This window comes from Phyllostomus discolor, chromosome 13 (assembly GCF_004126475.2).
Source record: "Phyllostomus discolor isolate MPI-MPIP mPhyDis1 chromosome 13, mPhyDis1.pri.v3, whole genome shotgun sequence".
NCBI lineage: Eukaryota > Metazoa > Chordata > Mammalia > Chiroptera > Phyllostomidae > Phyllostomus > Phyllostomus discolor.
Genome location: NC_040915.2, coordinates 1,155,508 through 1,165,749, shown reverse-complemented (window position 1 = coordinate 1,165,749; position 10,242 = coordinate 1,155,508). Strand labels below are relative to the sequence as shown.

At 50.3% G+C, this 10,242-nt stretch overlaps 1 protein-coding gene and 1 long non-coding RNA gene across 4 annotated transcripts in view; one reads left to right on the top strand and one right to left on the bottom strand.

Moving 5' to 3' along the window:
• Positions 1-546: 546 nt before the first annotated feature.
• LOC118497927 lies at positions 547-1,011 on the bottom strand. Its single transcript, XR_004900442.1, has 2 exons — positions 770-1,011; positions 547-640 (listed from the first exon to the last, which is right to left on the bottom strand). It is a non-coding gene; the product is annotated as an uncharacterized LOC118497927 (long non-coding RNA).
• A 3,950-nt stretch (positions 1,012-4,961) lies between these two features.
• MAPK9 (mitogen-activated protein kinase 9) overlaps positions 4,962-10,242 on the top strand; it is a 43,984-nt gene continuing 38,703 nt past the window's right edge. For 2 of the 3 annotated variants that reach the window (XM_036014696.1, XM_036014697.1), the window contains exon 1: positions 4,966-5,114. The gene's annotated coding sequence lies outside the window, so the exon portion shown is untranslated. Of the gene's footprint in view, positions 5,115-10,242 lie in introns of all 3 variants that reach the window. The other variant, XM_028528057.2, reaches the window with a different exon arrangement.

Here is a 10,242-nt window from a genome sequence, read left to right as displayed (position 1 = left end):
GCTCCGTGAGCTGCCTGGAGGAGGGGCTGAGAGCCACTGTGGGCAGCATTCAGCCATAGGACCGCCCACTGCCAGCCCCAGGCCCTAGGCTGTGCCCCTGGTTCAGACTCACTCTCTCTCTCCCCCTCTTTTTGACTGGGAAAATGACTGCTTTGTCTGGGGGCATGGCCAGGTATCCAGTCTCAGCACTCCTGGAGTTGCCTCTAGGTGCCAGCCACCCCGGTGACCTTGGGCATGTTGATGCACATGGTTAGGCTCAGGAGCTGGCACGTACCCACTGTGACCATGTCACCGATCTGGGCATCTCTGAGGCAGGTGGACTGACATGTTCTTGTGGCACTTCTTGAAGTGGTTGTACTTTTGGATGCAGTGGAAGTCGTCTTGGCAGGTGACCATGGTCCTCTGCATCTTCCTGTGGTCACCACACCAGGCAGGGTGTGCCCTCAGACCAGCGAGGGACATGCCTTGCCCATGCTGGTGCCCTTGATGGCCTCCATGGGCGTCTTACAACCCAGACTGAGATTCTTGCAGAGTCGTGGTAGCTTCTTTTTGCCAGTTTCTCCAACCTGACCCTCTCCTTATTTTGAAGGATGGTGAGCACGTTCAGTTCAGTCTGAATGTCCACTACCTTCTCAGCCACCTGACAAAAAGCCACTGCAATGTCCAGGTTTCTCATAAATGTCTGGACATCCTTTTTTATCACAAAGAATAACCCCCAGACTTCTGCCTTTCCCAACTGTTTCTGCCCTTTCTCATGCCACATCCTCACCTGAGCCTGACTGCCAGGCCCAGGAATGGGAGCCCTGCCCAGGAGAGCCACAAGAGCTCTCCTCTAGGGGTTTTCAAATGAAATTTGGGACAGTGGGCCCAACCTCCTTGGGTGGCAGAAGAGCTGAAGACACAGGGCGAAGGAAGACAACACATAGAAGAGTGGGACGTCACAGATAGTTTGCCAGTGACTTCCAAGGCCCCAGCCTGGTCCTCTAGCCTGCAGTCCTGAGGCCAGCTCCACCCCTGCCCCCACCCTACCCCACTCCACCCTATGCAAGGAACCTCTCAGTAATTGTCCCCATTGGTCTAAGTGCAGCGTGGCCCCTTCTATAACACAACTGACAATCATGACTTGAGGGGGAAGGGGCTGGGGAAGGCCAGCAGGAAGGCACCCCACTGTATACATGATCTGTGCCTCCCCTGGAGCCCTTGCAGCATCCCCCTCAGGCTGAGACCACTGCCCACAAAGCCAAGTCTGGGAGACGCGAATGCCTTGCCCAGAAGAGCACAACTGAGTGGAAAGCTCCATGGGAACCCAGGCCAGTTCAGGGCGATGATGAGACTGGAGCCTTGGACACCTATCAGCCCCGGTGCCCTGGTGCTCCCCTCCCCGAGAGTCAAGATAGGGCCCTTCCTCCACCCTGCACTCTCTTCTCCCTGGTGGACACCCATGTGAGTGGGGAGGTGGGCAGTGTCTGACACTGGGCAATTGAGGTGCCAAGTCAAGGGCAGGGGAGAGACAGTGAGGTATCAGGAGGAGGAAAGAGCTGGTGGCCCTCATTCCATAGGGTACACAGCCAGGACCACAGAGCTGAAGGTGATGGGAAAGGGGGAGGTGGGTAGGCAGCTGGGATGCAGGCTTGAAAGAGTCTTCACCTGGGCAGGAGGGCGAGCAGGCCAAGGGCGGAGCTCCCACTCTGGAAATGAAGCCAGGGGGCATGACACCCTTCCTCACCCACCTCCTCCCTCACCCTACCTCGAACACTTGACAATTCCACCTCTGAAACAGATTTTTTCTTTACATCATTTTAGTATAATTTACATGCATTAAAAGTCACCCTTTTAGGTATACAATACTGAGTTTTGACAACTAAGTATTACCACCATTATAATTAGAATATAGAGTGTACTTATCATCCCAGAAAACTCCCATGTGGCCCCTGCTAGTCATTTCCCTCCCCTCACTTGACTTTTGGCAACCACTGATCTGATTTTGCTTTTCCAGAGCATCATAGAAATAAGTGGACTCACAGACCATGCAGCCTTATGTTGGCTGCTTTCACTTAGCATGATGTTTCTGCTACTTATCCATTTGTATTCTTGTCAGCAGGCCTGTGTCTCATGTTGCTAGGTAACAGCCCACTGGACAGCTGTACCACAGTTCATCCACTCACTAGATTATGGATGTACAGGTCATTTCTAGTTTTTGACTGTTTTAAATAAAGCTGCTATGAACATTCACATATAACTCTTTGCACAGACACTTTTCTCTCAGATACACACCCAGGAACAGGATAGCTGGGTGGTATAATTGGTGTATGTTCAACATTATGAAACTGCCACAGTTTTTCAAAGTGGATATACCATTTTGCTTTCCCACCAACAGTGTATGAGACTTTCAAGGGTTCTGCATCACCACCACTTGATAGCATCTGTCTTTTTTATTACAGCCATACTAGTGGTCACGTAGTGTCACTCACTGTGATTTTGATTTGCATTTCCCTAAAGTCTTGAAATCATTTTAAAATCAGTTCCTTCCTCTTGACACCTGCTGTCACGGCCTCACCTTGTCTGACAAGTGCCGTTGCAATAGCTCCCTAACTGGTGTTGTGTGCTCCTTATACCCGTAACTTCATGTGTCATAGTAATCTTTCCAAAATAACCCACATCACTCACTTCCTTTCTTAACACTGCTCAACAGCTGTCCTTTACCTCCACAGCCAGGGGCCCCAAGGGCCAGCAGGTAGGTGATGAGTCAAGTTGCAGCTAGGGGTAGGTAATAAGGAGTGATGGGGACTGTGGTGAGCTGGGAGCTTCTCAAGGGCAGCAGCCACTGAGTTCCAGCTGACTACTGCCCTCTGGGGACGTAGGCCCCATGTTCCATTCTAACTATGCAAGTGAAAAAAAAAATTGAGACTTTTCAGGTGACAGCCCCCAATTTTTAAGAGTTGGCAAGTAAAAAACTATCTGGGCTAAACAAGGCCTATCAGGGAGCTAAAGCCAGCTCAGTGCCATCCACCCCACTCCAGGTCCTCGTAACTCTCCCATCTCCAGCAAGACCAGATGATGCGTGGTCCCCAAACACAGCATGCAGGTCCTCACTTATGAACCTTTGAGTCTGAGTGCCCTCCCCACCTAAACTACTGGCCCAGCATTCTCCTGTCAGCTTTCCAGCTTCAGCTGGGGCTTCCTCCTGCCTGAGGCCACCTCAGCAGCTTCTCCTCACCTAACAGGCAAGCTTGGCTGTCAGTAGTGCTCATGTGTCCTACTCGAATTCACATCACAGTTGCAACAGGATCCACTCACTTGTCAGACTCACACAGAATTGTGTGCACTCTTCCAACCACGGACCAGGATCCATCTTTTCACCTCAGTTCTGTTCACTGCATTTCATAAGTCAAACAAAAAAAATGGAATCCTTTCAGAAAACTCAACATGAGACAGGTACAGGGTGGGTGTGTGTGTGGGTGTGGGTGAAATGATTTTTGGTGCTCACTCTGCATGGGGTGAGTGCTGTAAGCTCAGGGCTGGAGTACATCTGGGAATGGGTGTGCTCCCTGGTAAAACCACACCCCTGACAGCCAGACTTCATGAGTTACTCATAAGCCTTGATGGTGAAATTTTGCTTCCTTGTTTTCTGTTGTGTACCTGGAGCAGGTGGCAGATGAAACTGAGGGGAGGACTGGTATGGGCAGGAGGCCACCAGGTGGCCACACTCAGGAGCTACAATTTCAAGCAGGAAGGAGGCCACACTCAATTTCAGGAAACTCCCTCTGGTGGCCACGGTGGCCCGGTGGCCGGTAGTCTAAGAGGAACATCACGCTGGAACCCTTCCTCCGCCCCACCCCTCAGCTGAAGCTCTGGAACCTCACAGCCTGGCTCTGGGTCACTGGTTTGCCGCCCTCCCCAAATTTTGCCGCTACCTTCCATACTCTCTTGCCCTCTGACCTCCCCGTAAGCAGGGTCCTGCCCCTTTCCCCCATTTGGCTGCCACCCTGGCCAGCCTGCAGGCCCAGGCTCCCTGTGACAGCTGCTCCTGCCCCACATCCCTCTTCCCCATTCAAGGACCTCTCCGCTCCCTGCCCCCCCCCCCCCCCCCCCCCCGCTATGTGTCCAGCCTCCTAGCCTCTCTTCCTTCGGTGCTTATCCAAACGATCAGGCAACACCTACCACCCTGGCTTCTCCCCAATTTCAGACGACCCTAGGCCTGCTGGAACCTGACCGAGGGGCCGGAGGGCTGCGGGAGGTGCCTCAAAAGGTCAATGTCAACCGACCCCAGATCCTAGGGGGCCCTCGGTATTGCACTCCCTTCCCCCCAGTTACGACCCCGTCCTTGTCTGGGACTGGTTTGACTTTGTCGCAGCACACCAGCTTGTCATCTCCTCCCCTCTGCCACCGGCCGACAGGGGACATTCGTCTGCACAGGACCATTTCCTTGGCAACCCTTCCCCTTCCCCGACTTCTGGCAGCACTCCTACACGCCCATTCTGGGCGAGCAGCGGAGTCCCGGGCCCCACCTCTGCTTCCCCACTCCCTCGCCGCCCAGCCTCCGCCTCCCGGGGACCAGCGCTAGCCCGGGTCCCGGGCTGCGAGACTCCCGGCTCTCCCCTATAACGGGCCGGCTCCGCCCCCGTCCAGGCCGCCTCGCCGCTGCCAGTTTGCACCTGCAGCCTCGAGGTCCCGCTGTCCATCCCATCGGTCCGCCCCTCCTCCAGCTCCACATCGGGCAGCCGCGCCGCGGGACCCGTGGGGCACCGCTAATTCAGCGGGAGTTCCAAGCCGTGCCCGCGGCCTCCCAACCCGCACCGAGTCCACGGCTCCGCCCACTGCCCCGTCGCGGCCCGCCCCCAGGTGCTATTGGCCGCGCCAGGCCGGATTCCTGCGCGCTGATTGGTCGGCATTCAGATCGCTCAGGCTGGGAACCGCGGCGGCGGCGGCGGCGAAGGGAGCCGGACCGGAAGGGTCGAAGCGCCCCGGCGCCCCTCACACCCACTGCGGCGGCGGGAGCTGCGGCGGCAGCGGGGTGGAGCGGGCGGGGCGGCCGGCCGAGCTCCTGGCAGGAGCCGCCAGCGCCGCCAGTCCGCCCTCCCTCCCTTTCCTCTGGTGCAGCGGCTGGAGGCGAGGTGAGCCCGGCGGCGAACTAGGCCCGGCGGGGGCTGCTCGGGCAGCGCCCCGCCCCACCGGGGAGGGGCGGTGGGAGGGCCGCGCGGCCGGGGTGCCGAGGGTGTCGCGCCTGGGGACTGGGCTCTGGGGGTAGCGGGCTCCGGGGGCGCGGGAGGCCGGGCCGACGCCCCTGCCTTCAGGGCTGCCGCAGGCGCCCCCGCCCGCCGGCGGGCAGCAGTCCGGGGCCGCGGGCCCGCTCCCTGGCCTGGCTTGGCCGCGCGGACCTGCAGGGTTCTGTGGGCGCCACCTCTCGGGATTGTGGGCACGCAGAGGCACCCCACGCTGGGATGCTCACGACTGGGGGGTCGGGTTCCCGCGACCTTGGCCGTGGCACTGACCCTCGCTGTTCTTCGGTTTCCCCCTCGGGAAAGCGGGGAAATGCCTGCCCTTTTGGATATGGCTGTTGTCGGGCTGTACGAAGGTGTGGGAAAGCGCCTGGGCGCGAGCTGGTGCCCGCATGAGGAGAACTGGGCGGGAGACGGCCTCCACCTGGCTTGAGTGTGGCGGAAGCCCCCGCGCGCACCCGCCCAGGGTCCCCGGCCTTCGCGCTCTTTCTGCACCTCGGCATTGCTCACCCAGTGCCCAGAGCGGCCCTGCCCACCTCCCCTCCGCTCCCTTGCCCGGAGCCCCGCTCCCGTGTGCCCTGCGTCCTCTCACCTGCCTGGAATACGCAGCCCCCGTTTGTTTACCTTCCGACCTTCTCACTTGCGGTCTGCGGGGCTCGGAGTTGCCTCCGGGTTCCTTGCGCAGCTGTCTGCTTCTGTCTCTTCCTCTGGTCACGTGTCTCATTTAACACAAGGCCTTCCTCGACCACCCTCTTTCATCCCTTAGTCGTTCGATCGTTATTTTGTTTCATTTTTTCCCCCAGCATTCACTCTGATACTCTTTATTTGCCTATTTATATTGTCTCCCATACTAGGATGTAGCAGGTAGTTGTCTGGTTTGTCCAAAATGCTCTGCCTGCCCCCCTCGAGGTGCCTAGAAGCACACAGTAAGTGCTCAGGACTTCAGTTTAGAGGATGAATGAATGAGCTTGCCTGCCTCTTGTCTTTGCTTTATCTGCTCATTTAGTAGCTCCTGACTAACTTGTGAAACATGGAAGCAGATGGATGCTTGTTCTCATTTTGTGAAACATTTTAATGTCCTTGACCCCTTTATTTGGTAACATTCAGAACAAGCTGTGATATAAAAAAAACCTTGCATTTGTATAATGTTTTAGCTCTAATTTCCTTTCACACATTCAGGAGACATTTACTGAATTGTGCATTATTTAGGTCAGGCTTTCTGCTCCACCTTGGGGACAGAAATACAATAGCAACAGGGCCCCTTCCTCCAGAGAGCCTGAGAATCCAGCCTTGAAGGCAGACGTGCACACACACAGTGCCAGGGCAGTGTGATGCCCGCTTCAGGGGAGGGGCTGTGCCCTGGAGACTCGCAGAAGAGGACTGGGTGCCGGCGTTGGACCTCGAAGGGCCATGAGAAATTTGCCAGGATGGGAGAGGCACAGGAGTGGGAAAGGGCAGGGTGAAGGCGAGACCTTAGCCAATGTGGGCTGGGGAGTCAACCTGCAGGACCAGGTGGTAAGAGAGATGGGGGTGGGAACCCTGCAGAACCAGACCTCACCCAGCAATTCTTAAGAAGAATTCTGGTTCTGGCTGGGTAGCTCAGCTGGTCAGAGTGTCATCCCAATACGTCGAGGTTAAGGATTTGATCCCTGGTCAGGACACATACAGGAAGATACCTGTGATGCGTCAATAAGTAGAACAACATATTAAGGTTTCTTTCTCCCTTTCTCTCTAAAATTAATACATAAGAAAGTAAATTTTTAAAATTATAAAAAAGTCTGAATTCTAAATTTGTTAACTCCACTCTGGATGTTTAAATGTTGGCAGCAGCTAATTAAAAACATTTTTTTAATACTGTGAGCCAAGCAAAATACAGACCTGATTCAGCTTGGTTGCAGGATTGTGGATCTCCAGGGCAGGCAACCCAGGAGGGAAGAGGTGCAGTGAGCTGGAAAGGTAGCCTGGGGCCAGGGGAGCAAGTTTGTCCAGGTACTCTCATTTCATTATCATTGTGAGTGGCAGCTATGAAACCCATTTCTACAGAACAGGAAGTGAGGGCTCCCAGGGTCTCAGAAGTCTGCTTCATAGCAAGCAACTAGGAGGTGGAATTTGAGTCCAGGTCTCCCCTAGATTGGCAAGCCTCCATGGGTCCCTCAGCTCCGAGTATTCTTTGGGCTTTTCATTTGTTCTGAAAGAATAATATCTGATCTACATAATGTTTTCCTTCATTTAACCTTTTTTGTTTTCATGTTTGTTTCCTTCAGGGTTAAAAATTTTGGCATAGTATTCTCTGGAGAGCTTTGACTTTTTTTTTTAAGGATTTAATTTTCAGGATGCTAGGACTTTAAATAATAACTTGTTGGCAGATTAAAATGTGTTTATTTGCCTCCCCTGAAATAATGTTAGAGGGCACACTTCAATTTGTATATTTAAGATAAACTTAATTTTCTAGATAAAGAAAAGTACCAGGTGCAGCAAGTCATAGTGAGTAAAGCAGTTATTTTCATGATGCTTAAGGCAGAATGTTTTTTTCTCAACACTATTGTTTCCGCAGCAGGGCAGCTATTTTTGTTCTAAATATGTAGTGATACTTTATTCCTGGTTAAGAAGATGACATTTTTACTTTTTATTTTGAGAGTAATTAAATTTGTACTGGGCCTTTTATGATTGTGTGAACTAATTTCAATATCAGTCTTTATTTCAACAGTTTATTATGAGGACTTTCAAACACACACACACAAAACATAGTAGTATCCACCTTCAACAATTATCAACTCCTAGTCAATCTTGTGTCATCCCTAACCTCAGCTACTTACACCCTCCCTCACCCCATCATATTATTTTCAAGCAAATTCTAAATAGGTCATTTTAAGCTTGGAAAAACAATAATTTCTTAATATAACCAAATGACCAGTCAATTCAAATTTCCCATTGTCCCATGCATTTTAGTTTCTTTGATATTTGTTTTTTGGAATCAGGGTCCAGATAAGGTCCATACATTATGATTGGTTAATAGGTCTTTTCGTGTCTTTTAACCTGTAGATTCCCCCTCTGTTTCTTTTGTTTGTTTTGCTTGTAGTATGTTTGTAAAGTGATTTGGTTATTCTGTAGCATTTCCATAGTTGGGTTTTATTGATTGCGTCTCTGCAATGTAATTTGATGTGTTTCTCTGTATCTCCCAAAAGTTCATAGTTGGATCTGGAGGAGGCCTGGCCAGATGCAGGGTGCCTTCCTAGGTGGGTGCGCTCTCCTGCTGGGCTCCCTGGGGTGTTGTCAGGTGACGACACTCAGTCCTAGACCCAGTGGGTCCCTGGAGGGTGAATTATTTGGGAGGCGAGTTCGTATACCTTTTGCTCATCAAGGACTCATTTTTTACAAGAAGAACTAAGGGTCTCTGGTTTTATGTTGGCCTTTGAAGTGACACTTCAAATACTTTTAACTGATGCCTCCAATCCTCTTTAGAAAATGTTTGGGTATAAATTAGTAGTAGATACAAAAATATTGAGACAGGTTAGTCACCATGTTAACATAAGAATTACATACAGCTAAGGAAGTTTACTAAATGTTTGAAGGTGAAATTCAACAAATTTGATGTTATTTAATTTGCTTTTTTGTTTGTTGTTTTTTGATCCTGTAAAATATTCCACCACCACCAACTACCACCCCAGCTAATTTTACCTTAGTAGCTTTCTTAAGCAAAGACTACATACTCTAAAATGTTTCAACATAGGTAAAAATAGATTCTAAGGATAAATGGATCACAAATGAGATAGTTATTATTTCTTCTTGAAAATGAGGCATTAATATTGACTCTTATGTGTTAAATAGGTTCTGAAATTGCTTTTAAAATAACTTATTTTTCTAAAAAAGTGTGTGTGTGTATTCCAGCAGAACTAAGACTTACTTGAGTGTGGTCGGTAGGGTAATAATACGGGTGTAATAATTTGTAGTTTAAATTTGAACATTTCACCTAAAATGTCATATGGTGTGCTTGAGTATGATGTTGTTATGTTGCAGAATTGCATGCTTATGATTTTGTAATAAAAGATTTTGTAATAAAAAGGGGGCATTATTTGTGCCAGACCCTGTATATATTTCTACAGAACTGTAAGTGACTTAGTTTGTTAGGCTATTTAAATATTGTGTGTCTCAACTGAAGCTACTAGTTTGATTTTTGAATCTAGGCAAGAGAGTGCAGCCCAGCAACAAATCCACCAGCCCTGATTCTGGAATCGAAATCTGTTTCACTAACTTGTAACTATACTGTCAGAAACATGCCCACTATTACATGTTGTGAAGCATATGTCTTCAGAAATGCTCCTGAAGCATCATCCGCCTGCTATACCCTGGAATGAAAAGTGAATTCTGTGCATGGCCGCTCATCTGTTGTGTCTTTCTCTGCGGTGTTGACCAAGTATTATTCACATCCCCAGCTTTTGTACCTCCCAGATTTTAGTTCACATTTTCAGAACCCAAACATGTGTCTGGGGAGCAGTAATGGGTGTAGTAATGTCTGTGCTAATGTCAGCTGACACTGGGACAGTGGCCCGTGCCAGGCCCCGTGCCAGCTGTCCTTCGAGGCTGATTCTGCAGGTGTCCCCGTTTCACAGACGAGTGTAACCACTTGCTCAAGGTCACCCAGGTAAGTGGCAGACCCACTGCCCTCCAGCTCTGGAGTACTAATCTTTTTTTAATGTAGATATCTTTTATTGTATTATGTACTACAATTAAAATTTTTTACAGAACATATAAACTCTGATCTAGATAGCTGTTTTGATAATTATTGTAGGAAATGTACACTCTAAATGTTACATCTGTGTACTATAGTTTAGAAGAGAGTAGTACATTTTTGTCTTTTTACCTTTGACCCCTTTACCTGTTTCATTTTTAAAATTTGTTTTAAATTTTTAAAATTTTAATTATATTTTATTGATTATGCTATTAGAGTTATCCCAGTTTTTCCCCTTCCCCCCTCCACTCAGTACCCCCCATTTCCTCAGGCAATCCCCCCACTACTGTTCAT